The sequence below is a fragment of the Manis javanica genome, chromosome 8 (assembly GCF_040802235.1).
Source record: "Manis javanica isolate MJ-LG chromosome 8, MJ_LKY, whole genome shotgun sequence".
Lineage (NCBI taxonomy): Eukaryota > Metazoa > Chordata > Mammalia > Pholidota > Manidae > Manis > Manis javanica.
The window spans coordinates 33,263,811-33,271,405 of NC_133163.1; the positions used below are offsets into that span (position 1 = coordinate 33,263,811).

General features: G+C 47.7%; 1 protein-coding gene across 4 annotated transcripts in view; it reads right to left on the reverse strand.

The window, feature by feature from the left end:
* PLEKHH1 (pleckstrin homology, MyTH4 and FERM domain containing H1) overlaps positions 1 to 6,549 on the reverse strand; it is a 44,840-nt gene extending 38,291 nt beyond the window's left edge. For 2 of the 4 annotated variants that reach the window (XM_037003384.2, XM_037003326.2), the window contains exon 1: positions 5,953 to 6,546. The gene's annotated coding sequence lies outside the window, so the exon portion shown is untranslated. Of the gene's footprint in view, positions 1 to 5,952 lie in introns of all 4 variants that reach the window. The other 2 variants (XM_037003424.2, XM_037003517.2) reach the window with 1 other exon arrangement.
* Between the last annotated feature and the right edge of the window lie 1,046 nt (positions 6,550 to 7,595).

The window sequence follows — 7,595 nt, forward strand, 5'->3', positions numbered from 1 at the left end:
AGATATTTTGCTGCAGCCTCTGAGAAAGCCACAAGTCTTTGGAAAACACTTTATACAAATTCAGAACAAATCAAGTAGACGCCTATAATATCCCCAGGCAGGAGAATTTACCCCGATGTCTCCTGGAGATATTCTGGAGAAGAAAAACTGGGTCAGGGATGAGAAAATGAAGAAGGATTAATGAGCGGGCATGAGAAGAGGTACAGGCACAGCAAGCAGACAGGAGGGCTGGGAGACTCAGCCATCATCAGGACCTTTAAAGTCCCTCTTCTAGAATACTATCGATGATCACGCTTAGCAAGAAGCATAGATTTGGCCTATCCCAAACCATGACATATGGTCACCCTGGTATTAGGTAATTTTAAGGAATGACCATTCATTTTATAAGTTGATAATATTTTTTAATGTCATCTGTTTGAGGTGCATAGGACTTACAGGTGAAATGATATAATATCTGCGATTTGCTTTAAAACACTTCATGGCAGGGTGTGAGGAATAGGGGGACAGGGAGATATATGAAGTAAGATTTATCAAAATGTTGATAATTTTTGAAAGTGGGTGATGGGTATATGGGAGCTCTTTATATTGATCTCTCTACTTAGATATATGCCTAGAATTTTCCATAATAAAAATCAATTTTTTTAAATCCCCTTTCCCTTTTGCAGGAGCCACAAGGCCTCAGAAAACCCAGCCCTAATACCCTGGGGAGCCTGTCCTTGATGGGTTAACTAGCAATACTGCTTCCCATCTCACATCTGATATTTATAAGTATCTGTCTCCCCTTATATACCACAAATAGCCATCATTTATTGAGTTTTATTGTATGCCAGGCACGTGTGGCCTCTTTAATCTGCATGACAACCTATACGCAACGGGTGGGCCTGTTGCCCAGACTCTCAGATGAGGGCACTGAAGAACTGAGAGGCTACCTTAGACAGTTGTACTGCTAGTAAGTAGTGGGGCTGGGATTCTCATTCCAAAGTCCTTGTTCTCAGCCACTGTGCTCTTTACCCATTCAAAAACTGGAAAGAATTCTGATTTCACAAGGAGTGAGGTGGACTGTTAAGAATGAGAGGAATATTTTATCTTGGGAACGAAGGTGAACCTATATCCCAGATTATCCAGGACATCCTGGTCTCAAATATTCTGAACCCATAACCTCCGGAAGCACAGACATTTACCATGTTCCTGATTTTTCACTTAAAAAACAGGGTCAGCAGACCTGTAGAGAAAGGCCTAACAATTAAACCACTGATGGGCCTGGTGGTGTTTGTCTTTCCGTCCTGGGCTGCTTAGAACACTGGACACATGACCTCAGCCCTGCTCTCCCTCAACTGCCATCCCAAACAATCCGGACATTGTGGCCTCCCAGCATCCCCACTTCAAAAGACTGGGACCAACTGGAACGGGCAGGAAGACAAAAGACAAAAACAAAACATGACCTTCTCTGAGCTAAGATCACAGCTGAGAAGACAAAACAGAACCTTGTGGGGCCTCCAGAAAGGGCTGGGAGGCTTCATGTTGGATTTTCTTTGTCCTTTAAGGGGATTTTTATTTTCCTCATATAAATTTAAGAAGTGGCAGATCTGAAACTAGCACCTGGGAATCTTGCAACGAAGGCTGAGTATTAGCAGCAAAAGCATCTGAGTAAAACCAAAGGGCAGGGGAAACATAATCCTTTTGTGGTATTGAAAGAGTTTGGTGTATTTTAATTCCTTCTTATTGATTGCCAAAGCTGCAGCTCAGATTCCATGGGGCCAGAGGAGGGACAAATTCTTAAAATCTCCAGGGACTTTGGAAATCAAATGTTATGAGCCCCTGCCAGCCTTGGTATCTGAGATTATACAGACTGCATGGCATGCTTTCCCCATTTGAGCATCTCCAAGACATCACAGTTTTGAACTGACCCAGTGCTCTGCTTAATCCTTTCCCTGCCTTGGGGATGCTGGTGACGGGGCTGGCACTCGTGTAAGGTTTGTCCGGGCATGCAAGGAGAGCTAAGAAGTTTCTAAATGGATCTGGAGCAAGGTGTCTGCTGGTGAGTATGAGGCCCAGATACTTTGGAAAGAAGCAGGTGGTCAGAGCAGCAGCTATAAAACACGGGCTGTTAAGGGAAGATACCATGTGAGGTTGAACCTCACCTGCTAGGTCACCTTGCACTTGTACCTCCCACAGATGCCCAAGGATGAGCACATATGGATTTACAGAATGGCTCTTAACTTTTCAAAGCACTGAGATAGGTGTTATTTCTCTCCTTACCTGCTCAATATTCCTGAGATGCAGAGCAAGTGATAATATTCACAATGTACAGATGAGAAAACTCAACATCTGTGACTTGAGATAGAACTAGGTAGTATCAAAGATGGGCCAAGAACCCTGGTTTCTCCACATACAGAAATCCTCTTTCCATGGATCTGCCTCAGTGGGCGGGGTTTGGGGTGGGGGTGTCATGCCACCAGGCTAGCCTAACACAGATACAACATTAATAGCAAAAATAGATGGAGAAATGAGACAAAACAAAGCCTAACTCAACTGTTTTTCATTTTCTATTCTTGAAAGCTTTAAATACACGTAAGTAGGAAGAATAGTACAATAAATCCCTACGTGGCCTCTACTCAGCTACAATTATCATTAACTCATGGCCACTCTTGTGAAACCCAGTTCTCTTAATTCCCACTAGTAGCCCAGCAGGCTGAACTGCTTGGCAGGAGTGAGTCAAATGATTGCACGGGCTTGACACCTGCTTTGGCATTCCCTAAGGCCTCTGGCACCCTGGATGGACATGGCCAGAGAGGTCAGTAGGGATATGCCTCAGAGGCAGGGGCTGCAGGTAGGATGTGTGGTGAAAAAAGAGAGCATAGGGGGTCATCAGGTGACTTCAGACTCTGGGCCTGTATCAGGGAAAACACATACTTGACCTGGATGGCTCTGGCAAGTTTAGAGGTTTCACCAGAAATTGACAAAATGCTGAGATTAAATTTAATTCAACTGACTTTCGTTAACTAATTCCTATGTGCAAGGTTGGGGGCATAAAGATGAATAAAGATTCTGTGGCTTATGAGGCTCATGTCTATAGTCTGAATACATGGGGACTTACCTGCAAAGGGAGCCAATCAATACAAGAGCCTAAAAGAAAGAGGCCAGAGGTCACTGTGGGAGCATCAGAAGGTAATGGGGACTGCTGCATTCTGAGTACAATTTCCCCTGGCTCTCCTGTGTCACCTCACTGTGGTTCACTCCCTGAGCATGAGCACCTTTTATGATTTCCACTTGCTAGTGATGCACTACCACCACCTCCTAAAAGGTGACTAGGCTGACCACCTGCCCAACACTGGGAAAGAAGAGCTTGGTGCCCCCTTTCTGGGGATGGAGCTGGAGGGGAGGATGAGTGGACTCCCTCTGATCTCCACCTGTCATCTGATCAAGCCAACAACATACACTTTATCTCCTGGGTGCTGAGTGGCACATTTCACAACACTGGAGGAGACTGGAAAAGGTGAGCATGTTCCAGGCTTCAGGGATCTAAATACCAGGAGGGGCTATGACGACCAGGAATAGCATCCCTGACAACAAAACTAATGAAGAGAAACAGCAGAGCATAGTACTTAAGATCCCACATTCTGGTGCCAAACAGGCCTGGGTTTGAATACTCGCTCAGGCTCTTAAATAATCCTGTGAACTTAAACCATGTATTTAACTTCTGTGAGCCTCAGTTCCATTTTGAAATTGAGGGCAATAATATTTGAAAAGGAGAGAAATAATATTAGGTTGAACCATATGAATTTGTGAACATTTAACCATTTTTGACCTCCAAAAAATGGCAGTTTCATAGACCACACTATGTTAAGATATTTTGAGAATTGAAAGAAATATTACAAAAGCCTGGTCCACAGTAAGCACTGAATAAATGACAGCTACTATCCACGAGCAAATGTAAACCAACAGTGCCCTGGGCATATGAGCAGAGGTGGCCCATACACAGGCTCACCACCACCTCTACCTTGGAGAGGAGGTCAGGGAAGTTTTAAAATAATCTGTGTATTTTTGAATAGTGAACAAAAGAGTATATGGTGCAAAGTTAGACCCATGTATTTATTTCAGCTATAGTTCTCCCTAGAGGCAATCACTGTTTCAGGATTTTGTGTTCTTCAGAAATATTCAGTATGTATACATTCATATATATGTTGCACACACATAAACACATTAAAAAATGATGGCCACTATACACACTGTACTTAACAATATAACTTAGACATCCTCCTATATCATTATACATATCTGCCCTCATTTTCCCTCCATGCTCTTGAACAGCTTCATTGTTTTCTACTGTGTGGCTATTACATGATTTTATTTGACTACCTTACTGACAGACATTTGGGTTGCTTGAAACCTTTGCTAAAATAAACTGCTGCAATGAATATACATCATTTCATACACATCAGAGTGTATCTAGAGAATAAGTTTCCAGAAATGGAATTGTAGGCTTAAGTGAGGCACATTTTTAAATGGCCAGGTAATCCAAATCGCCCTCCCCAGAGCCTATTCTAATTCACACTCCAACCAGCAATGAGTGCCTGTTTGCCCAGGAGGAGGGCAATTTTGGATTCCTTTTTGAAAGAAGGGAAGGACTGCTCCCCTGTGCTGTCTGCAGGATGGTGGTTCAGCAGCCAGCCTGTTGTGAAGTCATCAGGAGTGAGGGATCCTGGCACTTTAAATCACCCTGTATAAAGCACCCTTCAACTCCTAAGGAACACAGAGTTCTGCACAGAGACACAGCCTCCCACAGTGAGGAAGGGAATATAGTGAAGAGAAGGGCATCAAGGGGAAGGTACATACTTCTTCCCCCTTCACAGGGGATTTGTGAAGAGGGCAGAAAGGGGCACCACATTTTCTCAGCTCAGCTTAGTTGTTAGTTTCAATTGAATTTATGACACCGGGTGTACACCTGTGCAGGCCCCCTCAGCAGCCTACAGGAGAGAGGGTGCAAGTAGTGGACCAAATCCCACATCTGAATTAGGAGGCTTGGGTTTGAGTCTTGCTTCTTCCACTTTTCAGCTATATGACCTTGGGCAAAAATCACAATTTTTCTGAGTCCATTTCCTCCTTTGTAAAATTGGGATAATAATATACAGAAACACTGGAATCGATGTTGTATAAAGTGTTACGTGATATTCCCATATACAGTGTCTAAGACATGGAAGACAGTCCAGAAAGTTTGATGAAGGAACCGATGATTTTTACACAGAAACTGTTATTAAAATGATCATTAAAGCAGAAGTTTTAGCTGCAACTAAGGCTCTGTTTAGAAGAGTTTTATGGAGTGGATTCATAGTAAAAGCTTTTGGAGATAGCTGACAGGAACAAGTCCAACAGGGAGCAGATTCGACTCCCAGAGGGTTTTCGCTGGTGACCCCATTAAGGCTCTCGAGACCCTGGTGACCGATTCCTCTCTAGGGCGCTCAGGACACAAAGCTCCTGGTGTCATCTGGCGCCCAACTTGTTTACTTTTCTGCTTGGCTGACCTGCCTCTAGAAGTCAAGCCTGACCCATCTGGACTCCTAAGAGAACTACCGGGGAAATCTAAGACGAGATAACCTGAGATGAGGTGGGGAGGGCGCGGGAGTGGAAAACGCCAGCGATAGCACAGGCGGTGCATAAAGCCTCCTAGTACGCTCCGAGGGCCCTTCCGGGGAGCAACTTAATCGAGCGGGTCCCAAACTCTCTGTCATCCCCAGGAAGGTTCCTCCCCTCCTCGCGGCGAGGGGTCCCAGGGCCGGACCGGCGGTTCCCGGCGCTCCCAGCTGCTGGGAGCTCGGTTCCAGGTTGGCGAGGCACCTGCTCTGGGAGCGCCCTGGGGCCGGAGGAAGCCGGTCCTCTCCGCCCAGCCCAGCACCCAGCCCGCCAACGCGCAGCCCCCAGCCCATCCCGGCCCGCGGGCACGGGGCGGCTCACCTCCAGCGAGGTGGCGGGCGTCCTCGCCGCGCACCCGGCACACGGGCGCCCTCCGCGCGCTGCCGCCGCTGACCTTGCGTCGCTCCCGTCCGAGCCCGCAGCGGCCGCCGGGTCTCCGCTCCTCGGCAGCAGGGCTCGGGATGGGCGGGGCTGGGAGAGGTTGGGGCCGGGAGGGGTGCCCGCAGGCTGGCCGCACAAAGCCCGGCGGAGCCTGGCTGCACCCCATTCACCGCTCCGCCGCGCTCCCTCCGGCCGCCCCGCCCCCGCCCGCTCCTTAAAGGCCGAGCGCGGGGCTCGGCTCTGCGGGCGGCTCGCGGAGAGGCACAGGAAATGACCTCAGCAGGCTCCGGCCTCCCACCTCTCCGCACCGCTGGGCTTGTCCCTGGGGCCGCGGGAGGGCGGCGGGGCCCCCCGGGCTCCGGCTGCGCGCTCTCTGCGGAGGCCACACGGGCGGCCCCAAGGGGCGGCCAGGGCTCCCCGGGATTGGCTTAGTTCCCAACAGTATGGGACCCTCGCGGGGTGGGGCGCAAGACAAGACCCTTCTCCTCAGAAGAGGTTCCAGCATTTGTCTGGCGAACTGTAACGCCCGGATATTTGGAACAGAAGTCCTTATTTCAGTCTGTCTGTCTCGCTGGCAGACCAGTGTTCCAACTTGTTATCTGGAGGGAGGGGAGGTGGAGTCACCACAGCCCAGTGGGTAACTTGCTTGCTTATGTATGTAAGTATGTGTACATTATTTATTACAAAGGAACCAGCCATGGAGCTAGACAAGCAAACAGGACACTGCCAGCCGGGCAGCTTGCCGGGCAGTTTACGTGCCCTCGTTCTTCCAGGGCGTGCACTCCCTCAACTCACCGGCATAATCCTACACCCAGACGGAATTGTAACACAACATTTCTGGTTAGGTGGGTAAGGGGTAAAGAAGATGAATATGAAGAATATTTTAGGAAAGGAACCGTGTCTCAAAACAGCTTCCTCAGTCCTGCAGGCTCTTGGTCTAGGTCTGAACAGAAGCAAAAGGGCACCAGGGTGCCCTTCTCCAAAGGGGATTTAGAAGGTGCACTCCAGGCAGTGGCGAAGGATCCCCTGGCTCCATTCCAGGTTTGAATCTGAATCTCTGAAGATGAGGCTGAGAAATCGCCCAGCTACAAAAGCTCCCTAGGCAATGCTCTTGCACAATTTTGAGACCTCAACACTATGGAAAGCTGGTGGCAGTACTTCAGGAGGCCAAGAGTGAAAGTTCAACTGGGCCAATGGGACTCCAGGGGCTGAACTTGCAAATGAATTCATGGCTCCTGGGGATTGAGATACATCAACCCCAGAAAGAGACAATGACCTCTTCTATCCCTTCAACACTCTGGAAGTTGCCTAGGGAAGCCGAAACACAAATCCTTTGGAGTTTGTAAGGGTGATTGTTCATTCATTCTTGCATGCATTTATTCACTTTGAACAGGTAATAATGCACATAGCAAAAATTTCAAATAATACAGAAGAGCTAACAATGAGAAGACAAATCTTCCTTCCCTGTCACTTGTCCCCCAGATCACTCCTCCCCAACTACAACTACTGTTGTAAGTTTTTGCGTGTATCCTCTCAAGATATCTTATGAATACGTAAGTATTCATAAATACATATGTATATAC